Below are 26,422 nucleotides of genomic sequence, written 5' to 3'. Positions count from 1 at the left end.
ATCAAGCTTTGCTAGGACCATTCTCAAAGGGGTTCCTGGACTCTTCTCCTTCCACCTCCCAAATATAGTTAGCTATAGTAATCTACTAATATAGCTAAAGCAGCTGCAACAGTGATCAATATAATGAACTTAGTTCAGTTAGGTGAGTTGAACTTACCATAACAGTAGATGTTCAAATGATCACTGCTGAAGTAGCCACTCCCCCCTCCAACCCCCCCCCCTTTTGATGTGTTTTTTTATGCCAGGGTTTGCACATTTCAGTTTTGCTGTTCTTAGCATAGTACATTCAGGATTCAGCCTCCCTCTTTCTGCTGGCAAGAAAGCTCTGCAGGGCTTTGTGCCCAAACTTCTCATTTAGTCAACTCAGCTAGAGCAGCTTGATAAAGCTTTGGAAGCTAGCTGGCCATTATATCCTTGGCAGGAAGGATAGTGAGGCTGCTGTAGAAGTGATCATTTGAACATCTACTGTTATGTTAAGTTCAACTTACACAACTATGCTATATTTATGCATGTATGTATAAGGAGGATGGCTGCACATCAGTATGTTAGATCTTTATTCAGAAGTTTAGAAATATATTTATATCCATCTGTGTGTGTATAAATATATCTACATTATATATATATATATATATATATATATATATATATATATATATATATATATATATATATACACACACACATTATATATATATATATATATATATATATATATATATATATATATATATATATATATATATAGATATATATATAAATACACACACACATTTTATATATATATATATATATATATATATATATAGATATATATATAAATACACACACACATTTTATATATATATATATATATATATATATATATATACACACACACACACACACACACACACACACACATACACATATATATATATACACACACACACACACACACACACACATATATATATATATATATATATATATATATATATATATATATATACATACACACACACAATATATATATATATATATATATATATATATATATACACACACACAATATATATATATATATATATATATATATATATATATGTATATTTATATATTTTTATATATATATATATATATATATATATATATATATATATATAGATAGATATATGTGTGTGTGTGGGGTCTATATTATATCCTCGAATGCTTAAAAAAGCGAACGCTGATTGATCGAACTTATTTTCGCGAAACTGCAAAATATCGAAGCAGCAGAAACTCAAATTTTTTCCTAGGGAAAGAATTTGGTTGTCCGTTTCTGTTGCTTCGGTATTTTCAGTGTTATGGTGAAAAGTTACCGGTCGGATTCAGGTAAGTGTGTGATTGTGTGGATGTGAGTGTTAGGGTGATTTAGGAGAGTTAGGGTTAGGGAGCGAGTGAGGTGAGTGTGTGATAGTGACAGACCTTAGGGTTAGGGTTTGGGTTAAGGTAAGTGGATAGTTAGTGGTGTATGCATAGTTTAGTGTAGGGTTAGGTATCATATTTTAGGTGTATGTGTGTGGATTTCTGTTTGTTTGGTGTGCTTGTGTTATGTGTATGTGTTTTGGATCAGCGACTTTTTCCCTGGGAAAAAATCGCTGATCTGACAGTTTGAGATTGTAAACTTTTGCTTAAATTAGGTCGATCAATCAGCGTTCGCTTTTTTAAGCATTCGATTATATAATATAGACCCGTGTGTGTGTGTGTGTGTGTGTGTGTGTGTGTGTGTGTGTGTGTGTGTGTGTGTGTGTGTGTGTGTACGTGTGTATACATATATGGGAGCCGTTAAGTTACAACAACTTTCTGTATAGCTTTTTCTGTTTTGTTGACAGGGTTTGGTTGGAATGAGAGCTGACTGAAATTTGTGCAAAATCCTTCCATTATCATGGCTGGAAAATATACCCTTTTCCAGTATTGTGTGATATTGAAGTTAGAATAAAAAAATAAATAAATAAAAAAATTGCAGAAGAAGTGGCTTGCCCCCTGCAAAATACATGGTTTTCTAACTGTATGCTTCAAGGTTATGTCTTGAAGCATGCACAGTACACTGCTGAACTTTCCTTTTTCCAAATGGTTTTGTGTTGATGTTAGCGTAACCCTGATTTTGAATGATGTGTGTGTGTGTGTGTGTGTGTGTGTGTGTGTGTGTGTGTGTGTGTGTGTGTGTGTGTGTACACACACACATATATATTTATAGGTTTACCATCAAATATTTGAACGGCACAATGTAATTCGTTCAAATATTTCCTGCACAAAACCAATTCCTGAATACTAAGTAGGACAGACTGTCAAAGTGCATTTAGCGACGGAATCACATTCGCACTTTTGACATTTAGTTTTGCAGTTCAGTACTGCAAGTCATATAACCTAACATTTTTGCATTGCCCATATGGGAGGCTGCATCCCCCCACATCCCCTGCAAATTATATATTCCCACTCTGAGATCACACTACAGTGGGGAAAAGGGTAATTTCATGATCCACACTGTACCGCGATCTCTAGTTGAAACATCGGCCACGTATGTGCGAATGCATAGTAGTATTCGCTGTGCTGAACACTCACTGTAGTGAAGGTCGGGAAAGCGGCCTAATGACTTTCAATATTCCAGTGTTCGCCGAACCTTCATTTTACATTTTCTTATATATATGTAGACAGAGAGAGACATAACAGAGACAGCACAAAAATATACATTTTCTTTAACTGAAAGCAAAGTGTTCATTTCTTTTGGTTTACCTCCTGGAGTAATGAATAAATTTGTGTTTTAAACAATCCAGTCCCATCAGTGCTTTGGACTTGTACTAGTAGAGAATTCGGGCACTTGACCATTCATGCAACACACCTTTTGCCAAGTGCCTATGAGTTTTGGGCTACTGTCTTCCTGAGGAATTAATAAGAGAGCTTTCTGCTGCTATATTTGGTGTGTTTGTTCATTACTGTCTCTCGGCCTGTTTGCTGGTGACCCTTACCATGAAGGATTTGTTGAAAATGCTTCTGAGTCTAAGCCGGAAATTGATCAGAAGCTGGTGCAAATGCATCAGCAGTTAGGTTCATTGTCAGTTAAGCTGCTAACCCTTGAAGTATGTCTTCCATGTAAAATCTAAGAAAGGAGCATGACCCAGAATCACACCTGGAGGCCTTTGAGCATTACATCTGTGTAAAGGAATGAAACAGAGCAGACTTGACGAAACTCCAATTATCTAGGGTGACAGAACAGGCACTGATAACATATATGGAGATAGGAAAGACTAACTCAACAAACAATGATGAGCTAAAATAACTTTTGAAGGGGCCGGAATAACTTCTGAAGAAAAAGACATAGCATTTTATAATGGGAATTTTAATGCTGACAAATCATCAAGAGCACAAATGCATGATGTGACCATATTTTAAAGCTATGGCTTAAACCTGGCAGTAATAGCAAACTGAAAATGTTTTGCAGTAGATAGGTTTAAAAGAGCTTTGCTTAGTAATATAAAAAATAGATATTGCAATACATCTCCATGAACTCAGATAAGCTAATAACCTTAGTAATATATTTATTATTTAATAATATATTGGAAATCTCAGCTAGACAAACATCTGACCTGCTAATCCTAAATCTCAACATAAGAAGTATTACCAACAAGCTAACAGACCTACATGCATTCATAGCCCACTACAACCCTGATATACTCGCCATTACAGAAACCTGGTTTAAACCCAGTATCCAAGATGAAGTCTTTCTTCCCCCAGGGTATAATACACTTAGATCTGATAGAACAAACAGGAAAGGAGGAGGAGTAGCCATTCTCTTTAAAAACACCCTTAACCTCCAGCTCCTGCACACCACACCACCCACTTTTCAAAATGCTGAAGTCCTGTTTTCTGTCCTATCCATAAGAAACACCAAGAAGATCAATATAATATGCTGCTACATACCTCCAGGCAACAACTCGCTCATAATAGAAGACATCCTACACTGGACAAAGGACAATCTACCTCAGGAAACGATCCTACTAGGAGACCTCAACACTGACTGGGCAACCTGTAACTCCAGAAGCCCCTCTACACATATCAATCTATATGGGTTCTCTCAACTAATTAAAGAACCAACTAGAATAGATGAGAAAACAAAGAGAGAATCCATACTGGACTGGACACTAACCAACTATCCCAAACAAAACTATACAGTAGGCTGCCTCCCAGATGACTTAAGTGATCATCTCCCCACCTTCCTACTCCAGAAACACTCCAATCACCCCAAACCAGTAGTCTACAAATTGGTACGAGATGACCGTAACCTTACCCCATGATACCTAAATACTGTCCTAAGCCACTGCAACTGGGAACCACTACGGACACTCGGGTTAGACCAGGCAGTAGACTACTTCAATACTACCTTCTCTAACATCCTTAATAGTCTAGCTCCCAGCAGAAAGATCAGAGTTAAAGCCAACTACGCACCCTGACTAAATAGGGACACCAGAGCCTTACTAAAAGCTAGAGATAAAGCCTGGAAAATCTGGAAAACTGACAAAACCCCTAGCTCCAGACAATACTATCAACAGCTTAGAAACAAGGCCAAGGCTGAATCCAAAATAAACAAACAAAACTATTTTCTTAGCGCCCAAAGGAAATATTCAAATAGTCCACAAATATTCTGGCATGCCATTAACTGCCTACTAAAGCCAGGCAAAACCACAACCCCAGCACCCATCTTTACTAACAATACCCTAGACATAGCTTCTCAATTTAATAACCATTTTACTAAATCCATCTTAGCCCTGTCCAGTCAAATAACCAAAAACAGTCTACCACAGTCACAACTAACTAACCTATTCCACACCACCCCCTCTTTCAGCCTATCACCAGTGCCCACCTCAACTATCAAAACACGCCTCCTAAAACTAAAGCCAACCACACTAACAGCTGATAACATACCTTCTGCATACCTAAAAATGGCTAGTGACTCCTTATCATATCCTGTCTCCATCCTTATCAACCGCTCCATACTAGAATCCTACATACCCAAACTCTGGAAAGTATCTCGCATCATTCCTCTCCATAAAGGAGGTAATTCTTATGAATTCTCCAACTACCGACCTATTGCCATCCTTTGCCCCTTATCCAAAATTCTTGAGAAATGCATCCACTTGCAAGTGATGACATTTCTTAACACACACAATCTACTATCTACCACACAACACGGTTTCCGTCCACATCACAGCACTACCACAGCCCTTTTATCTTTCACTAATTATATAAACCTTCACAGGAATGATAACAAATATGTATCAGCCATTTTCCTAGACCTCTCAAAAGCATTTGATATGGTCTCCCACTCCATTCTACTAGACTCACTAACATCATTATCCTTCACCTCCTCTACTATAGCCTGGTTCAGAAGCTACTTGTCTGACAGGCAACAATCAGTCCAGTGGAAAGGAACTCTGTCTACACAACTTCCAGCCACCATAGGTGTCCCACAGGACTCTATACTGGGCCCGCTGTTGTTCTCTAGTTTCACAAATAACCTCAAATGCTCTACACAACATGCCACACTCATACAATATGCAGATGATTCAACTCTGATCTGCTCCACCTCATCTCCCACCACCCTACATACACTCACTCAAGATACCTTTATCTCAGTAGAAAAATGGATATCTGGGATCCAACTAATTCTAAATCCCAAAAAGACAAAACTGCTACTATTTACCCCTAATAGATCAAATAAAAACCTCTCCTTTACCATAACATCTAAAGATGGCACCACCATCTCCCCTTCTAACCACACCAAACTTCTGGGCATTGAAATAGACAATAATCTCCACTTTGATGTTCACATCTCACATATCATAAAACTAGTACACAAAAAACTAGGCTCCCTATACAGGCATAAGTCCTTTCTCTCACAAAAAGCAAGAGTCACTCTTGCACAAAGCCACCTCCTCTCAACTCTATTATACGCAGCACCAATCTTTACCCAAATCAGACAATGTGACCTAGACAAACTAGAATCATGCTACAATAAAATAGCCAAGTTTGCTACTAACTCAACCTATAGAACCCATCACTGTGCTGCACTAAAAGAACTAAAATGGCTTGAGCTACCACAGCTACTTAACTATCACCAGCTGGGCACAGCCTACAATATTCTCAAATATCCTGAAAAAAAAACCTCATTATCCAACCTACTTACTATCTATACTACAAACTGATACCTAAGATCCAGTGAAAAATCTCTCCTCTCCATCACCAAGGCTAACAATAATGCAGGGAAAATGCTCTACTCCCACACCGTTGCCAGAAATTGGAACTCTCTTCCCCTATCTGTGTCCACTGCCCCCTCCACATCCATATTCAAAAACTCCCTCAAATCGCACCTTCTTAGTACATGGTTATGCCCTTGTATCATATAACCCTACCCATACTACTATTAACTCCCCAATTTCCTCTCTGATCACATGTTGGAGCTCTGATCCCCTGTAGGCTTGGTCATCTGAAAGGGTACTTTTAACTGTAGAATCTTACTTGATATATTTTCTTTTCTTACCAAAGTATGACTGACATTGTCTTTTTACCCATGTTCTATATCTTTTACCTGGAGTGTTTTTATTAATTCTTGTTATATTACTATGCTCAGCATACATGATGTAACCTGTTTTGTGTATTATGCTGGATGTACTGTATTTGTATAACTTGATGTTGGAGCTTTTCTCCCCGGGCCTCCGCTGAAAATGGACCTGGTCCAGTCGGAATTTCCCGGTTAACAAATGTAAAATAAATAAAATAAATGCCTGCTTCTTAGCTTAAGATTGCAATAAGGAACACATTATCTTGTGTTAAACAAAATACTGAAAGTAATTGGATGCATTGCTTCAGATCTTGTGGATCACATTGCTAAGTTCTGTGATAGCAATAAGGAAGATTATACTAGTGGTAGAAATGTGGAAACTGAAATGCATGCTGCAAAATGTGTTATTCCTATAGAGTGCAATAAAACTACAGCTAGAAAAATCATTTCAGCATTCTGTTTTTACATAAGATGGTGAAGTATACTATATTTTTAAAAAGAAAAGAAGCATAAGCTATGTTAGACTCTGAAAGGAGTGGGAGGGTGGCCTAATGGTTAAGGTGTTTGCCTTATAAACACAGGATGCAGGGTTTGAGTCTCACAAGGGATAATTGGCTAGGCTTAAAATGGCTTGCAAGGGCAGTTAGCTTAGTACTAATCTCTGAACCTAAAGGATGATTATTCTTGTCAAGGGACACCTGGTGAATAGGCCTAAGCACAACAATCAAAAAGTAGTTATAATATGCATTTGTGGTGAGAGAAAAAGTTCCCCTCATACATGTAGAAATTCAACCATTGTCTGGAAAATTGTTACAGCCTGTGGATGCAACCCTGATTTTAAATGATGAAGTAATATTAGGAAAGATTTTCTACATTGTTAAAGCACTGTGGAAAATATGGGGGAATAAATAACTGAACAATGCAGTATGACAAGTTGAAACACTTAATAACAAAGAGTTAAACAACAGCTTGATATCCATTCTGTATAAGATTTTATGAGGGGGAGGAGCAAGACAGTGACACTCATGCTGAGGACTAAAATCAAAACCAGGAAAAGTAGATGTCATAGAGCTACAAAAGGGGGTTAGAAAGTGTTTGTGGGTATACAGGAATGAGTAATTTAATACACTGGTAGAGCAACAGAAACACAAACCCGTAAAAGATGTCAGTATAGAAACTGAACTTGTACTGACAGAAAACTCTGAAGTAAGACTCATTACATGACTGAAGTCAGAGACTCAGGTATTGGCACAGAAATGTAGAAGAGAATGATAAACGAAGAGCAGCGCTTAAGTGAGGAGTAGTAAAGGTGAGATGGCAGAAAACTGCAGTTATGTACCTGTTTTTGATGGTGACAAAAGAAGACAACAAATATCAGGTAAGGGCAAACTCTAAGCAGCAGGTGTCTGTTGCAAGTAAGAGAAAAAGCAATACTGAAGATGAAAAAAAAATGAGAGGGTGATACCCCTCTCAGAAGGAGACCAGTCTAAAATAAAGAAAGCTGCCAAACCGTTTGCATAAATAGCTGAGAATTAAAGCTGCTGTGTTTCTTGTCTGTAACATCCCTTTGAAGGGGAAGACACAGAAGATGTTTTTGAGGCACTGCTTTTAAGGAGACAAAGTGATACATTCCAAGTTAAGACAAACTGGTGAGGAAAATTACCCTGAGCTAGTGGCCATACAAGTAAGACAAAAAAATTGAAAAAGTGCCATGGTAGGATGACAAGAGAAAATGCAACTAATGTTGTAGGAGAGGAGTGTAAACAAGATATTCTCCTTAATTCTTGCCCCTTATGTCATGCTAAAATATGACTATATTATATATATATATATATATATATATATATATATATATATATATAGATAGAGAGAGAGAGAGAGAGAGTAAATGTCGCTCATTTGTCTCTTTTACAAATAATAGGAAGGCTCGGGGTTTCATTTAGATGCTTTAATATATACAAACATATGGGGATGGCTAGCAGCATCTCTAAATATGAGCAAACTAACAAACAGAGCTTACATACATGCATGTTCACATCTCAACAGCTACTACAAAATGCCAGTCAGGCTTGCAAATGCTGAGTATTTATACTCTAGTGCAAGCCCTTGTATGCTTCTTAAAGGTATACACACATGCATATTGATCTACATCCTTCCTCTTAAAGATTGACACTTTATGCTGAACAATGGCAGAGAGATGCATTACTATGTACATCAGAAATAAAATACAATGTTCATGTCCACGTTGCTTCAAATCTATTGCAAGGTTTAGAGATTCGACTATATCTCGCAACATAACAGTTGTGAGTAGAATTAGCAACAAGGGCAGTCTGCGGTGCACAGCTCGTATCAGGAATGTCTTCACTTGTCATAGGAACAGGAATGTCCTGTGGAATTTCCTCTGGAATTGGAACACCAGATAACTCCCTCTGAGATAGAGTCTTTCTCACAGCCTATTTGCTGTGGTATAAGCTCGGTTACTGGTAGTAAATGCCTCCAATTCTGCCTAAAGATTCCTTTTTCTGTTTTCACAGTATACGATCTTGGCTCTGAACAAATATTCTCCACAATACCAATCCGTTCGTAAACCTTTGGACGTTTGCATCTTTACCACCTCTCCTTTTTGTAATGGATTGAAAGATCTGCTGATCTTATCATAGTAGTACTTCTGGGTTACATGTTTCCTCAACAGATTGTGTTTCACTGATCTGCTGTTCTTGACACATGGAACCAACAATTGACGACTGAGTGGTAATGTGGTTCTGGTTTGTCTCAACAGAAGTCTCTGAGCATGAGAACCAAGATGTTTATCATGTGGAATATTTCTGAGATTCAAGAGATTCAGGAAAACATCATTATTGTCTCATCTTGACTTCTCTAGTAACTGTTTTGCACTTTGCACTGCGTGTTCTGCCAAATCATTTGATTGCGGGTACTTTGGACTAATTGTGACATGAGTAAAGTCCTATTCTTCAGCAAATCTTTTGAACAGTTGGCTTGTAAACTGTGTGCCATTGCCAGAAATAACTTTGTATGGGCTTCCATGTACATCAAAATGATGCTTCATTTAGTAATAACTGTACTGGATGCTAGATTGGGAAGTAGCTCAATCTCAAACCAATTGAGTCTGCTAACACCAAATAATGTTGACCATTCTACTCGAAGATATCAGTGGCTACTGTCAACCAAGGTAGTTCTGAAATCTGGTTAAGCTGAGTGATTCTTTCTGTTGATGGGGCTTTGTACTATTAAATACTGAACAAGAAGAACATGCTCTCTCAATGTCTTGTGACATAGAAGACCAAAATACTATCTCTCTCACCTTTTTTTTGATAGATTTGGTTCCTGGGTGACCGCGATGCAAGATAGTAATGTACTCTGGTTGCAAGGACTTTGGAACAATTGCTTTCGGATCTTTCATAATGATACCTTTGTCAGACAAAATCTCATCTCTGTATGGAAGATAAGGTTGCACTTCTTGAGGTAGACTAGATTGCTTTGAGGGCCATCCTTGATTGATGAAGCAGTTGAGCTTTTGCAAATCTGGATCTGTGGCTGTGTGATCTCTCAGCTCATCAAGAAGTGCAGATGAAACATTACACACGTCCATTACTTCAGAATCATCAATCAAATGAGAACCTTGATTGTCGTTCTGTTCAGTGGTATTTCTGGGTGATCTGAATAATGTATCAGCAAGATAAAGAAGTTTGCCTTTCTTGTAGACAAGATTGAAATTGTACTTTTGCAATCTCAGCATAATATGTTGCAGTCTGGCTGGAGCTGAATGCACAGGCTTTCTCAGGATTGTGACTAATAGCTGATGATCTGTTTCGATCTGGATAGGTCTACCATAAACATAATCATGCAACTTCAAACATGCAAACATAATTGCCAAAAGCTCTTTCTCGATGTGGGTGTACTGCTGTTCAGTTTGGTTAAGAGTTCTCAATGCATAGGCAACAGGATGATCCTCTTGTAGAATGACTGCACCAAGACCAAATTTCAAAGCATCACAGGAAAGTGTAACTGGTTTGTGAACATCATAGTATCTGAGTATTGGGTGAATTGCAATTCTCTGTTTCAGGACATCAAATGCTCTTTGGTGTTTCTCTAACCAAGACCAGGATACATCTTTATGTGTCAGCTCTCTGAGTGGTGCTGAAAGTTAGCTCAAGTCTAGAATGAACTTGCCTAGGTAGTTGACCATGCCAAGAAAATGTTGCAGGACTTGAACATTGTCTGGAGCTGGTATCTCAAGAATGGCTGAATCCCTTGAAGGGTTTGGTTGTAAGCCTGTACTTGTAAATAAATGACCAACATAAGGAATCTTGTAGCCTGAACTTGCATTTGTGTGCATTGAGCTTAAGATTCACTTGATGTGCCCTTTCTAGAACTTTTCTGAGGCTTCTGTCAGTTTTTGGCTTCATCACGACCTCCTACCAGTATTTCTACTATGATAGCACAAGGATACCCAGAAAAAAGTTGCTCCATTGCACGCTAAAAGACTTCACTTGCAGAATTTATCCCAAATGGCATTCTCATATATGTGTACCCACCAAAAGGAGTACCGAAAGTAGTGAGCAATAATGTTTTTTGTCAAGCTGAATTTGTCAAAATGAACTTTATACATCTAAGACAGAAATAATAGTGGCATTTGGCATCAAGGCTGCGACTTCTTTGACTGTGTGCATTGGATGACGAGGTCTTTTTAGCACTTTGTTCAAATCTCATGGAACAATGCATATTCTGATGTTATATGAGCTTTTCTTATGAGCTACCAGTTACCCATTCAGTTGGAGTTTCGACTGGACAAATCACATCTTGTCTCGCCATTTTATCTAACTCGACTTTTACTCTGTCCTGCATGCCTATTGGAACTTTACGTGCTGTCCTGTTAACTGGACTGACTTCTGGGTCTAACTTCATGGAGTACACAACTAGAAGTTTGCCTTGTTTGTCTTGGAACAGATCAGCATAGGTAGAAAAAATGTGCTGGGCAAAATTAGAGTAGTGGTCTTTTAAGCTAACATGATGGTCTTCCTTGTTAAATGAAACCAGTCCCGTTTTCAAACTGTCTCTCTGAGCCCTAATAGTGACTAAACATGCCTCTTGAGCACATAAAATAATAAGTCGTAGCTCCTTCCACCAGAGTAACATGAAAGCACAACTGAGCCTTTGGTTTGAATTTTTTCACCTCCATAAGCAACACGTTTCGCATACCTTGCCAAATCAAGCCTTTCACCTTTACACACTCTGGCAAATGTTTCTGCAGACATAACATCTCACTTGGAACCTGTATTATCTTTGAGCTCTATGGGTTTGCCATTTATCCAAACAGTACAAAATACTTCATTCTTGGCCCTTAAATCAACCGCATTGACCTTTTCATGAAGCACTGACACACCATCAACATAAAGAGTAGGCTTGACACAGTCTAAGTGATCAACTTCTTTCTTAAAATGCTCCATTTTAATAAAGGAATGTGGGCCTTTTGATTTACAAAATCTTTTTAAATGATTCAATTTGTTGCATTTGTGGCATTGTTGACTAAAAGCTAAACACTTTTCCCTTTTAGATTCACGATTACCTCCGCAATTATGACAATTGGCAATGAAAGTGGGTATGGGGCCATGCTTTGAGTTTGTGCTTCACTGAGACTGTGCAACTTCTGGCATATGTTAGAAAATTCTGAGTTGACCTGCAGCAGTTCTAGGGAAACCCCATAGCTGCCATGTGCTTGGGCCTGTTTCTTTTAACCGCGTGCTGCATACTACCAACATGAGCTTTATCACTGTGCTTTCTAGTGCTGCTCTCATTTGTAAGCATATGTGTGTGCTTTGCTGTAAGCTCATATATCTGACAAATCACAATGGCCTTATTCAAAGTTAAATTACTGTTACAAAGCAAAATTTTTTTCACAGCATCATCTTTTATGCCACACACAAGTCTGACTTTTATCATCTCATCCCTTAAGTCATCAAATCTGCATGTTTTAGTTTTATTTCTCAGGTCAGTTATATATGACGCAGAAGTTTCACCCGGCTTTTGATCCCTTGTGTAAAATAAGTGCCTTTCCATTGTAACATTTGTCTGGGGCGTCACACGTTTCTCTAAATTTACATTTTAAGCACTCTAGGGTCCTCCCTTGACTCAGCCGGTACAGAATATGGCAGTTTCCCCCTCTCCAGAAAAATAGCAGGTGCATACACAAATGAATTCTCCCTTTCAATGGCTTCTGCCCCAGCCAAATTAAGTAAATACCTTTGTACGATCATTGTAATCAGAAAATGCAGCCTGTATGAAAATGTACTCTTGCTGAAACACTGTCCAGTTCTCTGCAATATTACTGTCAAACACAAGTGCACTGGGCTTTTGAAATCCATCTGCCATTCTCACAAAGTATACACAAACACACTGAAAAATATGACCCTTGTAATTATGTACAAACTATGCAGTGAGCTTGCAAAAACATTCAAATGCACAATAAACTCTTTGAAATGCTTTACTTTGCAAAATATGCTCTGTAATGGCTGTATTTTGTGAAATAGCTTTACTGTAACACTGCACAAACATTCAAAACCTTTATACACTTCTGAAAACTCTGATATCTTTGCTTAATATTAAAATACATATGCTTTGTGAAAATGTAGTAATTTCCCTTTATTTTATTCATTTTATGCAATTCAAAGTTTATTTCAAGCATTTTCTGTAGTATTTGAATATTTTTATCAATAACGTACATATCTGTTTGTGCGAGTATCGTTTAGAATGCACTTTTCATATTATGTAAATAAGAAATAGTGCTGAGAATGATTTAATGTTTAAATTCTTTTCTGACCTGTTTTGCAAAGTTCTACCCTTTTGTGATGGTCCACTCATCTGTATTTCTCCAACCATAGCCAAGTGCCTCTAATTATCTCAGCCAAGCCGTTTCAAACTTCATACCCCTTCGATATGCCAATTCTGACTTTGTGCCCTTTAGACATGCTACTTCTGACACCATGCCATTCTTTCATCTCTATTACAAATAATAAGAAGGCTTGAGGTTTCGTTCAGATGCTTTAATGTATATAAACACATCAGGATGGATAGCAGCATCTCTAAATATGATCGAACTAACAAACAGAGCTTACATACATACATGTTCACATCTCAATAGCTAACTACAAAATAGCAGTCAGGCTCACACGTGCTCAGTATTTATACTCTAGGGCAAGCCCGTGTATGCTTCTTAAAGGTATATACACATGCATATTGATCTACAGCAAATAAAAAATAGGAAAGACATTCTACATAAATGACTAGTGCCAAAACGTTATAGGACACTAGTACCCTATAGTCTCATTTTAGGAGGTGACCTAGAGAAGTACAAAACTAAAGCAAGAGTACTAGTCAGACTTTAATGGAATGGACTTGTTTAATAAAATAAATCATATCTATAATTCTTGTCCCTAAAACCTGAAACTGTATGTCATTTTGGATGTAAGAGTTTATTGATTCCAAACTCTATTAAAGCAGTATCATTTGAATGTATTGCCTTGGCATTGTGGGACTAATAGTTGTATCTTCCAGTGGGTAATATTAAATACCAGAGTATGTGCTATTAGATAATAAAGTGGGTATTATTACATAATAGTAGTAATAGACTATTCCAGAAAAACTCCAGATGCAATGCCATTACAGAAAACTAATGCTAAGGCTATTACCAATGAACTGGTACTGTTATTTTCCACAGTAGATATGCAAAAATAAATGATCAGGGATCAAGGCACTCTCTTCATGTCAAGAGCTTTGTATATACTATGCCCTTGATTTAAAGTCACATAGCTAAAGACATCAGTTTACCAAACGTAGACTAATGAATTAGTGGAAAGCTTATCTATACTAAGCAAAATTACTGATGGATTTGGTAAAAACTACTGGGACAGTGTTTACCCTACTTACTGTTTGCACTTTGATAGTTGCCACCAGCTTCAGCTGAGTTTACCCAATTAAAGGCAGTTTGATATTGATAAAGAAAGTTGGGAAAAAGAAATACATAATTTAAAAACAAGATAGTTTGCAGTTTCTTTGCAAGACAGACTAAATTTGGCTATTGACATATTAAAGGAGAACATGCAGAAAGCACAATAGATGTGGCATTGAGTTTGTAATAAAAATACCCAACTTAGACCATTTAACTCAGGAGATCAGATGCTAGTGTTTAGTGCCATCCATTGAGAAAATAAAAGTTTTGGGTAAGTGGCAAAGGAGATCTGATATGATTGAAAGAATGAATGCAGTGAGATACATAGTTAAACAGCTAAGAAAAAGAAAAAATAGAGTTAATCTATAACACTAATGTGCTGCATTAGGAAATAAAAGAAAGAAAGCTCAGTTCTGAGTCTTCAAGCTGAAGTTCATACAGGAGTAATTAGAAAGTGTCTGCCAGAAGTGCTGTTAAAAAAAAATCTTACTCAACAACAAAAGCAGGATGTAAGATTTTTTTTCAGAAATAATACTTTCAGCAGAGCCTAGGAGGGTTAAACTGGTTGAACATAAGACAGAAACAACACTTGGAAAGAGAAAAGCCTGAGACCTTACAAAGTACCACATTCACAAAAACAGAGAAATGTTCAAAAGATTCTTGAAATAGGAGTGATGAAAGCATCACAGAGTGAATGGAGCAGCCCACAAATGCTGGTCACTTAAAACTTATAGACATATTAGATTTTTTAATGACTTTATCATGCCTAGAACCGATGAATTAACAGAGAACCTAGGAAAGACAAGATACTTAACAAGCCAAGACTAAGCAAATGGGTACTGGAAAATACCTTTAACCCACTCTTTTAAAGAAAATGACAAGTTATGTAACCCACGATATCCTGTTGCAGTACATTGTGCTACCATTTGGCCCACTTGGCATCTCAGCAACTTTTGAAATGCTGATGGAGAAAGTACTGGAGCCTCTCTCATAAGAGACTTCTGCATACCTGAATGACGTGGTCACAAATTCAGAGAACTGGAAGTCTCACTTACCAAAAGGGCAGACTGTTTTAGAATCCAGAAGGCAGGCAGACATGGATATACATGCTAAGAAAAGTTGCTGGATATGACGGAAGCCAAGTATTTTCTATATCTTACTGGAAGAGGGGTGGTAAGACTACAACTGGAAAAGAAAGACACCAAAAATAATTCACCTCTACCCTTTACTTAAAGGCTGCTGAAAACTTTCATTAGACTAGCTGGGTATTTATAGGAAATGGGTACCCAACTTTGGAAGGATAGCCAATCCTTTTTCAGATCTCAGAAAAGGGAGAGCTCCTATTGAGATACAATCATCTCTTGAGAGAGGTAGAACACTTAGTGAAATAGAAAGAATTCTGTGTTTTTAACCAATGTTAGTGACTCCTAATTTGACTAAGGAGTTTACTCTGTATAAGACTGTGGCTTGAGAGAACTTGAGAGCTAAGACAATCAAATTGAGATCACTCTGTAATGTTATATTAACAGAAGGTTAAGCAATGCTGAAAGTAGATATTCTGTCACAGAAAGCAATTTAAAGAATGATTTATTAGGTAGACATTTCAACTTAGTGCCAGACTGGTTAACTATCAAAATTGCAAAAGGCAAAACAGTTTCAGGTCACAATTTCATAGTAAACCATTGAAAACGGAATCATGACCGCATTACAACGTTGAATCAGTTGATCGACGCAGCAGATTCGACATTGTCTTAGAAAACATCATGTGATATCTGTATAGGAATTCATGTAAATTAATATCCTATACAACATATCATGTGCCCCCCTGCACCCCCACACCCCCTGCTAACAATATATTCCTCCTCCGAGATCACACTACAGTGGGGATATGGATGAATTTCCAAACCTCACTGTACAGCGATCTCCGTACAGTTTATCAAACACTTAAAGCCGAATGCACTATTGCATTCACATAAGTGTGTTTGACATTGCAATACATTCAACATTTTGTGAATGACAATCTGATATTCAGAATAAAAACTGCCGTCCGATTGTTGTTCACAAAAATGATAGTAAACCTGCCCGACCGTACACATTTGCAGTGGCTGAGAAAATAGATGACTTTAGGCAGCCCTCATTAGACCAATCATTGAATATAATGCCCCCTTTGGCATATATCTGTCCAGGCACATGCAATAACTGGATTGTCTACAGAAATACCTTACTAAAAGGGTACAAGGTCTAAATAGCATGTCCTACAAGGATTGACTCAAAGGTCTGTCACTATTCTTGGTATCTTACAAACTGTTAAGAGGTGACCTGTGTCTGCCATACAAGGCATCCTCTTACTCATTACTGATGGATTGACTGCACATCAGCAAGTCAAATGGCATCAGACATACTCTGTCTAGGGATCTAAGCCTTCTCTGCAACATCAACAGAATAGTTTGGAGGCAAAGTTATATTTTGCAGAGGATAACACTGCTGTGGAACAGACTCCACATCCACACAAAAAATAAAATAATAGTGAACTGACTTACCAGTGTGGGTATGACAGTGGTGAAGGAGCAGACTCTGCAGTGCTGATGAGGATAACATTGAGTATGCTGTTGCCTCAAATGGGAGGGGGGTTCATATTCAAAGTTTGCTGGGTATTTACTGCACTAATGACCACCAGATCCTTTATAAGCCTAGTCAAACAACCCAACCCAACTGTGCCCTATGTATCATAAGCATTTATTATCAGGGTGCATGTTGGTTAAAAAGGTTTCTAAAGGTTATGTGGGGGTATGTTAGTTTGGGCATAGTTACAGTCTGCTATGTCCATCAGAGATGTGAAGGTCATACCCAAGTAGCTTTCCAATTTCCCATCCATTAGTCAAGTTTACACTTAAATAGGGCTAGGCATGGATTCTGAGTCACATTAGCCATTTCACACTGAGCTAATCGGAGGAAGTCGGAGGAAGGGCTCTGAGCTAACTAATTTGTGATATATAACATTAAGTATCCTGTTTTTTGCTTATTTCTGAGTTATTTATAGCACTTTTATTTTACTCACTGTGTGTGAGGTATTAAGTAGAATTTTCTACAATTGTTAAGCATCTGGTTGGGTTTGTTTGTTCTGATTTTTATTTCCCACCCTCCCTCTCTCTTGGTATCCTGTTTTTATACTTGTTGGCTTTGCAGTTGCCCACCCCTACTGTAAATTTGATCTGGGACACTCCTCCCAGTATAGTGTCATTACCTCATTCTACCTAATCCAGGGAGAACATTTGAGAAGGCCAACCCAGTTAACTTCTGCTCCTCCTTTCCTCTTGCCACTTTACAAAAAAAAAAAAAAAAAAATTTCTAAGCGTTTTTCTAGCCTTTCCTATAAGTTGCCTAGTCCAGATACAGATTTGCTGTATCCAGGACTGTCTGTAAGCTTCTGAGCCCCCAATCTTTCTGTGTTGGAGAGAAGTCTTCTAGCTTAATTTTGTTCCTTAGAACTAGCCAGTTTTTTAGTTTCAGTACTCAAATATGTTTCTTTGAGCTCAGCACTTGTTCAGAACTCATTGTAAGCACTAAATAAGCTACAAATTATGGCAGCACTCAACTTTCCTCACTTGTCTAGAGGAAAACAGTTTTTAGTACTCAATAAATAAGCACCTATCCAGGCATGTCTAAGGGTCAGCTCCTGGTGTTTTCTCCTGTTTACCTGATGAACCTGGGCATCTTGGGGCAATGCAGCAATTGCCTCATGTACACAGACAACCCTCTCCTCCTACCCCCAACACTACAACCTGTGAGAGATGCACTTATATAACCAAACTGGAAGCAAAGCTCTCTTCACCCAAGACTGGACTAGACAGTCAAGAGGTGAAGGTAAACACTTGCATCACACCACACTCATCACATAGTCCCTCAAAACCTACACCACCAATACACACACATAGAAACACAAAACACACACCTACATTCATGGAGGCTCTCAAAAAAAATCTACCCAAGCAACGGGGACCTCCAAAGCAGAAATGCAAGCAACATCCACCCCCCAACACAACCCAAATGACATACAGCCCGCAAACTCAGTGTGTCACTCAACCACAGCCCATAAGGCATAACAACGTACCCAACACTCTAGTCATAGGTGACTCTATAGTCAGGCACAGTGATGTTTTACTCATCAGGCTAAACAAGGAGAAAGTTACTGTCAGCTGCCTGTCAGGTGCCAGGATCCGCCACATAATGCATGCACTCAGGTCACTCCACAGCAAGTACAAATATGACTCTGTCATTGTCCATGTTGGTGTGAATGACCTGAGACATACCTCCCTGGACTACATGAAAAGAGACATGAAGGAGCTTTCTGATCTTGTAGCCCAGGCAGGTATGACGCTAGTCCTGAGTAGCATCCTGCCATCACCCAGAATGATACCACAGTACAAGGACAAAATGATTGACTTCAACAATTGGCTAAGCTTCTGGTGTCATTCTAAGGGGATCCAGTATCCGTTTGCCTGGGATGACATGATCGACAAACCACGATGCTTTGCCAGAGATGGCCTGCACCTGTCGCCCTTGGGTTTCTGGATACTGGCTAATGCTTTTGCCATCCCTATAGTGCCTTTTTTAGGCAAGATTCAAATGACAAATTCACTACCATAACAGGTATAAGCAAGCAAAATCTGAGGGTAATGCTACTTAATCCTAGAAGTCTGAACCTCAAAATGCACTCACTCGAGGCACTCCTTAAAATGGAGAACATTGACATCTGTGCAGTGACAGAGACCTGGTTCAAGGATCCAGAGAGCACCCCTGCATTACCAGGCTATAATTCATACCAAACCTTTTGGCCACCTAACCTAGACCGAAGCACTAAAAGCGGAGGCATGTCCATATTCATTAAGGATATCCACACCTCCAGGCTAGTTGCTCAGTATAATGCATCTGAGATTATCCAAGTGCAACTAACTCTGGGCAAGACCGCAATGCAAATTGTAGCTTGCTACAGATCCCCCACCATACCCCAGGATTCCCACTCCTCATTTCTTGATACACTGGAAAATATTAGGGTACAACCTAACACCCTAATAATGGGCGATTTTAACTACCCCACCATTAACTGGGAAAACTACTCATGTACCAACTCTTGTGCTCAACGTTTTCTGGAATTCATAAATTCCAATGCCTTGGATCAACTTATCCACACCCCCACCAGGGGCAGCAATATCCTAGACTTAGTCATTACCAACATGGGCAACCGATGTTCCACACTAGAGGTCAATTCCTCGTTGGTCAGATCCGACCACAAGCAAATCACCCTAGACATCCACATCCCACCCCACCCCCCATTAGGGAAACCACCGTAAACATTTTCTCCAAAGCCAACTTCACGCTTCTTAAGACAGAAGTGGCAAAGTTCATGACACCCATGCTGATGGACAATAGAGATACGACTGCTGAATCCTATACAATTGCACTTTATAAGCACTTACACAAGTGCATGGATTGTGCAATCCCTAACAGAACCAAGATGCTATCCTCCAAAAAAAGGAAGCCAATCTGGTGGTCCCCTGCTATAAACAAACTCTACAACAGAAGAAATAAACTTTTGCAAAAAAGAGTAAAATCCCATGATTGGAGGAACTCCATGGTCAGCCTCAGTAAGAAGCTGAGATGCCTCATAAAATCCTCCAAAGCTAGTTACGAAAACAAAATCACCACTGATTCTAAAGACAACCACAAAGCATTCTATAGCTATGTCAAGAATCTCAATGGCAGCACTCAGATCTGCTATGAGTTACAGCACAATGGCACTAAATATACAGAACCAACTGATATTGCCAACATCCTGGCCGATAGGTTCAGTGCTAACTTTACCCCTCTCTCATCCCCTAAAGGGCCCATCTCTATACTGGAAAAATTCAAAGTACCTGTAATCACGGCTGCAGAGGTAAAAAGCACACTCTCCAAAGCCAAGAACACAGCATCCATGAGACCTGACAACATCTCAGGCTGCATTCTACATGGACTACAGAACGAATTGGCACCCCACCTAAGTACCATGTTCAATCATAGCCTTATCTCAGGCTTTGTGCCCACTGAATGGTGCACAGTGATGGTTATCCCACTCCACAAAGGGGGAACCACCATGGACCCCGGGAACTACCACCCCATTAGCCTGACGAGCCTGGTCTGCATGGCTATTGAGCATATCATCATGGAACTTATAAACAATGACATTGGTAATCTCCAAACTCTGGACCTTACCCAATTCCAGTTTGTAAAAGGCAGATCATGTCTCCTAAACCTGATAGACTTCTTTGAAGCGGTCACCAAAGCCGTAGATGAGGGTAAGGTGGTTCACACAGCCTATCTAGATCTCGCTAAGGCTTTTGACACCATCCTCCACTCTGGTATTATAGACTAACTAAACTAGGTATAAATATCTATGTCACAAGATGGGTTGCCAACTGGCTCACTGACAGAACCCACACTGTGAAAGTAGCAGACTCTAAATCCAACTTCAGACCAGTGACAAGTGGAGTACCACAGGGTTCAGTCCTAGGTCCTCTCCTGTTTGGTATCTACTTCTCTGAAGTACAGGCTAACACAGAAGGTCTTTGGCTAATAAAGTTCACAGATGACTGCAAACTAGAAGCCATAATCAAAATGCCTAATGATGTGCACATCCTACAAAAGGGCCTCCCTGAGACAGGTGCCTGGTGTCAAAGACATGGCCTCAAGCTCAATGCAAAAAAGTGCATTGTCGTCCCTTCTGGTAAAAACTCTGTACCCATGAACTACCACATAGGTGGTAGTCTACTTAACACTGAAAGTGTGATAAGAGAACTTGGGACACAGGTGGACAGTAGTCTCTCCTTTGATAATCACATTGCCACAGTAGTCAGAAAATCCTTCTATATGGCATACCTCATCACAAAAGGTTTCTCATCCAGGAAAAAAGAGGTCATTGTTCCACTCTACTCATCACTCATTAGACCCATTATAGAGTACAACGTCCCTTTTGGTATGTACCTCACAAGACATCTGCAACAACTGGAAAGGCCACAGAAATACCTCACAAAGAGGATTACCGGCCTCAAATAGATGCCCTATGCAGACCGTCTCAAAAAACTCCAGCTTTACTCTGTCACATATCGTCTACTCAGAGGTGATCTCTGCCTAACATACAAAACTATGTCAAACCCAGAGCTGTTGGACATGCTCCACAAAAAGAAATCCCAATCCCTCCGAGCTACATGCTCTAGGGACCTAAACCTTGTCACCACAATAAACAGAACATGCTGGAGGGATAGATTCCTGTCCCAGAGACTTCCCATACTCTGGAACAAACTACCTATTGATATCAAACAAAGCTCCTCATTAGCACGCTTCAAGAAAAATCTTGATGATTGGATGGGAGATAGGAAATTCACCCCGGGGATCTCTTCTGTGGCTCTGCTTGACAAGGGCACAGGAAAATAATTTTCTTGGGTGGCAAAAGCCAGGGTACCATTTGGCTAGGCTTATATAGGCCCTAGGGCCAATAGCCTAGTACCTACTTATGGATGGGGAAACTGCTCCAGATCATGGGGATCCACTGAGGCATATATCTGTCTCACCAGCGTATGCTATTTATGTTGCGAGAAATTTAAATCCTTGGATCTAGTGGTTCTGATGCTGTTTGTTTTGTGGAAGTAGTCTAACCAGCCAGAAACTCAAACTAAAAGAAAATAAAACAGCCCACGTAGTGTAGCTAGCCAGAAACTGCTGTTTTTTTTTTCTTTTAGTTTGAGTTTCTGGCTGGCTAGACTATGTGGGCTGTTTTTTCTTTTAGTTTGAGTTTCTGTTTTGTGGATGTGCAAAAGTTCCATCAGAAGAGCATCTGAGGATGCCTTAGATGCCATGCATAGATTGCATCTCTGTAACCTGTAGGAGACTGAGTATAGAGTTAGGGCTTTAAGGTAATCCATATAGTACAAACTGTTTATACCCTATATTTGTCTCATAAGGAACTTTTGTGGGCATTCCAGCTGTTGCATATGTCTACTCAGGAACATATAAAGATTAATGGTTTGTACCCATTTTGAAGTTTTAGTATCAATGATTTGTGGTCTGAAAAGGGGGAGGGAGTGATTGAGAAATTAATGATTTTAGAGTGTAAGTCATGGGCAGCAAATACTTTATCTATTCTAGTTTGGGTACCAAATCTGTGATCTTGATGGAAAAACAAAGATTTATCTTCTTTAAATTTGAAAGTATCTACAAGATGAAATTATTCTACCCATTTGTTTAAAGCTTTTGATACAGTAGATGTATGCAGCGATCTTTTATTTGTAGTTTCAGAAATATCAAACACACAGTTAAAATCTCCTAATATTAAGTTGCCTTTATAATTATTGAAAATTAAATCCAAGTGTTTTTTAACAGTTCCTGATTCAATGCCTGGGAACCAGTATAGATTGGCTAGGGTCCATATTCTGTTATTATATTTAACTATTACTAATGTCATAAGGCCTTCTTTATCTTCATACTTTTAAATGATTTCTGGGTTAATCACATTTGTTTTCCATAAAACTGTTACCCCTTTTGTCTTTGTCTTATAAGTGGATTGTGCCAATATCATATATTCCTTAGGATTCCATTTGTAATTGTCATTTGTTTTGAAATGAGTATTTTGATGGAAGATAATTTGTGCTTTCTTCAGTTTAAAATTTTTCAGTAGATTTGATCTCTTGCTAGAATTGGTTAAGCCATTGGTATTTAAAGATAATAAAGTTAAATCCATCTTAGGTTATTTAGATTATGTATATTTTGTTTTATTGTTACTATTAAACATTTTCCTCTGATAGCTATAAAGTATACGTTTGAGCTTTTAAAGGAAATTATCAATTTTATACTTTGAGTGTTTACCAATAAAGTAATGTTTTGGTCAGGCATACTAAAAATGTTTTTGTGAAATAGCAAATTTAAACTAATAAATGTTAACAAAACTAAGATCCACACTAGCCATGGAATGAAAATCATTCCTAATCTGATGGATAAACCTAAGTCCATCAGATTATCACTCATACCTTGACAATCCAGAACATCTCAGCTCCATAAATGGAATTATCATATGGAGAATATTTGTAATAGGAATAAGCAATATTTATATTATTATGAACATATATAGTACTATTGTAGATTAGACAGAATTCTAATACAATATAAATGTCTACTTATTGTATAAGCAATTAATATTTACATGAAAGATAGATGACAAACAATTCAATCATAGTAAAGTAGGATGCATCATATATAAAACCTCAATAAAAGATTACAGCACACAGTTATTTAACATATTCACCCTTATTGATGAAGTCTTTCAAAACTTATTACTTAATATAAATAGATGGTAATAATATTTATACCTAATGTTTATAATACAATGTATTTTACTAGATATATCAGAAGTTATATTTCATTGTTTGCCAGCATTTAAGTAATCACTTTGTTTGTTGCTAACTTACTTAAAGCATCAAGTTTGTAAGTTTGTTTTATTTAAACACTGATAAAAGTTAGTCCATTTTAATTATCAGTGCATCCCTCCTCCCCCATTTCCTACACATAAGGATTTTCATATATGTCATTTCTTATTATAAAATGAGTAAAATTATATGTTAAAAACAACAAATTCACTTATTGTAATTAATTATTACAAGTTCCCTTTCCATATTCATAAATTGCCATTTTATTGCATATACTGAAAGTTTTTTAGATTTAAATGGCAACATTATATTTTGTATAATCAGCAAAGGTTAAACTGAGTGATTATTGTCAATTTAATACTATTTGTTCAGAATGTGATTGTTACATTCTGTGACATTCCTAGTTCAGGCTTCTATTGTTTCCCTTAAACAACTTTGTCAGTTTGATGTCATGTATAAAACATTAGTTACCTTTTCGAGCAGCTTAGGTATTATGTATGGTCAAGATGTATTACAAAACCACAATTCAAGTTAAAGCAATTATATGACTTGTTATGCACATTTAATTATATGAGAAAATCATCATGCTTCCCCTTGATGTTCAATATAGTGTATGCGATTTATGGCAAGTTAGAACAGTAGTGTTATTATACACAAGCCCATGTTATTGAACTGAGTGTCTATTGTCAATGTAATACTATTTGTTCAGAATATGATTGCTACATTCTGTGACATTTCAAGTTCAGGCTTCTATTGTTTCTCTTGAACAACTTTGTCAGTTTGATGTCATGTATAAAACATGAGATACCTTGGTAACCACTTAAGTATTATATATGTTCAAGATGGGTTACAAGGGAAGTAAATAGTGTGGGAAGAAATAGCCAGGGAATTGTTATGGCTAGGCTTGTATAGGCCCTAGGGCCGATAGCCTAGTACCAACCTATAAACCTATAAACATGCTGAAGGGGGCATTTTACTCAATGATGGGTCTGATAAGGCCCGAATAAAGTGATACTATGATTTCTTTGGACCTAGATGTCATGCCCTTACTTATAAGTTGGGCAGCATAAAATGATTTTCCTACTACCTTGGCCACATATTTGATTCACAGAGTCTGCATATTTATTCATAGGCATGTGAGTTTATTTGTCAGTAGTTAAAGTCCCCTAGAAAGATGTAGCTTTGTTACTGGAAAGTGACTCCTCTTTATTAAAATATGTTTTGTGATATATGGGTATCATCTTGTTTACTGACATTAAGATATGAAGGGATTTCAGCTCATTGCCCTGGTCAGTGAGTCTAAAGATGATAGTGTTTCAGACAAAAACAAGCACCCCACCACCGACATTACTGCTGTTTGCACTTGCTTACCTAAATGAGTAAGTCATAGGCATAAAAGGTAGGTAAGGAATAAGTGTTGTCACTGCTCTTGAATCAGGTTTCAGTAAAAACACAAATACCTATGTTATCCGAGGTTAAAAAGGCCTTGCATGGAGGCATTTTCTTAGTTAGGCTCCTAGTTTTGAGCAGAATTACTTGATATTTACTAGATTAAATTTTTTATTTACCAGTTTGAAAGTTTGAGCAGACTTGAGATTGTCTAAAAAAAGGACTATGTGAGTAGTTTCTTGGCCATTGTGCAAAAGCCCTGGGAAGAGGGTCTATGTATAGTTATCAAATGGCACATTCGTCAAACAGCCATTAAACAAATATAAATCAGAAAATGTGCCATTCAATGAAAGTCCATATAATCATACAAAATATCCTCGAACGATCATAATTGGGCAACATACAGGAAATGGCTCGAACTTAACAGTAACAGTGAAAAAAAAATCTGCCATTTCCCCACTGCAGTGCAACATGCCCACCTAACAGAATTAAGCAGTAGCATCCAATAATCTGCTGTTGACTGTCTTTTAAGAAAAACTTGTCTGTTCTTCCAAAATGCTTTCAGCGAAAAGATTCTTTAGCCTTTTTTGTCAAAATCCAGACAAAATATTTGCATCCACATTATACAACAAAATCAGTCTATAATTTCTCAGATCATTTTTCTTTCCTTTTTTCTTAAATACAATTATTACCATTGTCTCATACAAGGATTCTAGCAATCTAATCTTATTCAATAGACTATTAAACATTTCTATCATCCATTTCTTTACCTGCAGCCCTTTTATAAAGCACTCCTAACTTTCTGCTTTCTAGATATCAAGTTGTATTATCCACAACTCCCTTCCCAATTGCCTCACTCATTTCTTCTCTGTCACTATTCAGGAACACTACTTTCTCCAAACTGTTAAACTTTGTCCCCACTTAGATAGGATATTTGAATGATTTCACATATAACACCCTAAGTTTTTCCTTGAAATCACTTGCTTTGTGTACTGTCAAACTATCCACATATCCATTCCTCTAACATCTGATCCTTCA

Source organism: Protopterus annectens, chromosome 15.part0 (genome assembly GCF_019279795.1).
Source record: "Protopterus annectens isolate FY-2018-M chromosome 15.part0, PAN1.0, whole genome shotgun sequence".
Lineage (NCBI taxonomy): Eukaryota > Metazoa > Chordata > Ceratodontiformes > Protopteridae > Protopterus > Protopterus annectens.
The sequence above is the reverse complement of the archived record's forward strand: the minus strand, read 5'-3'. Positions refer to the sequence as shown.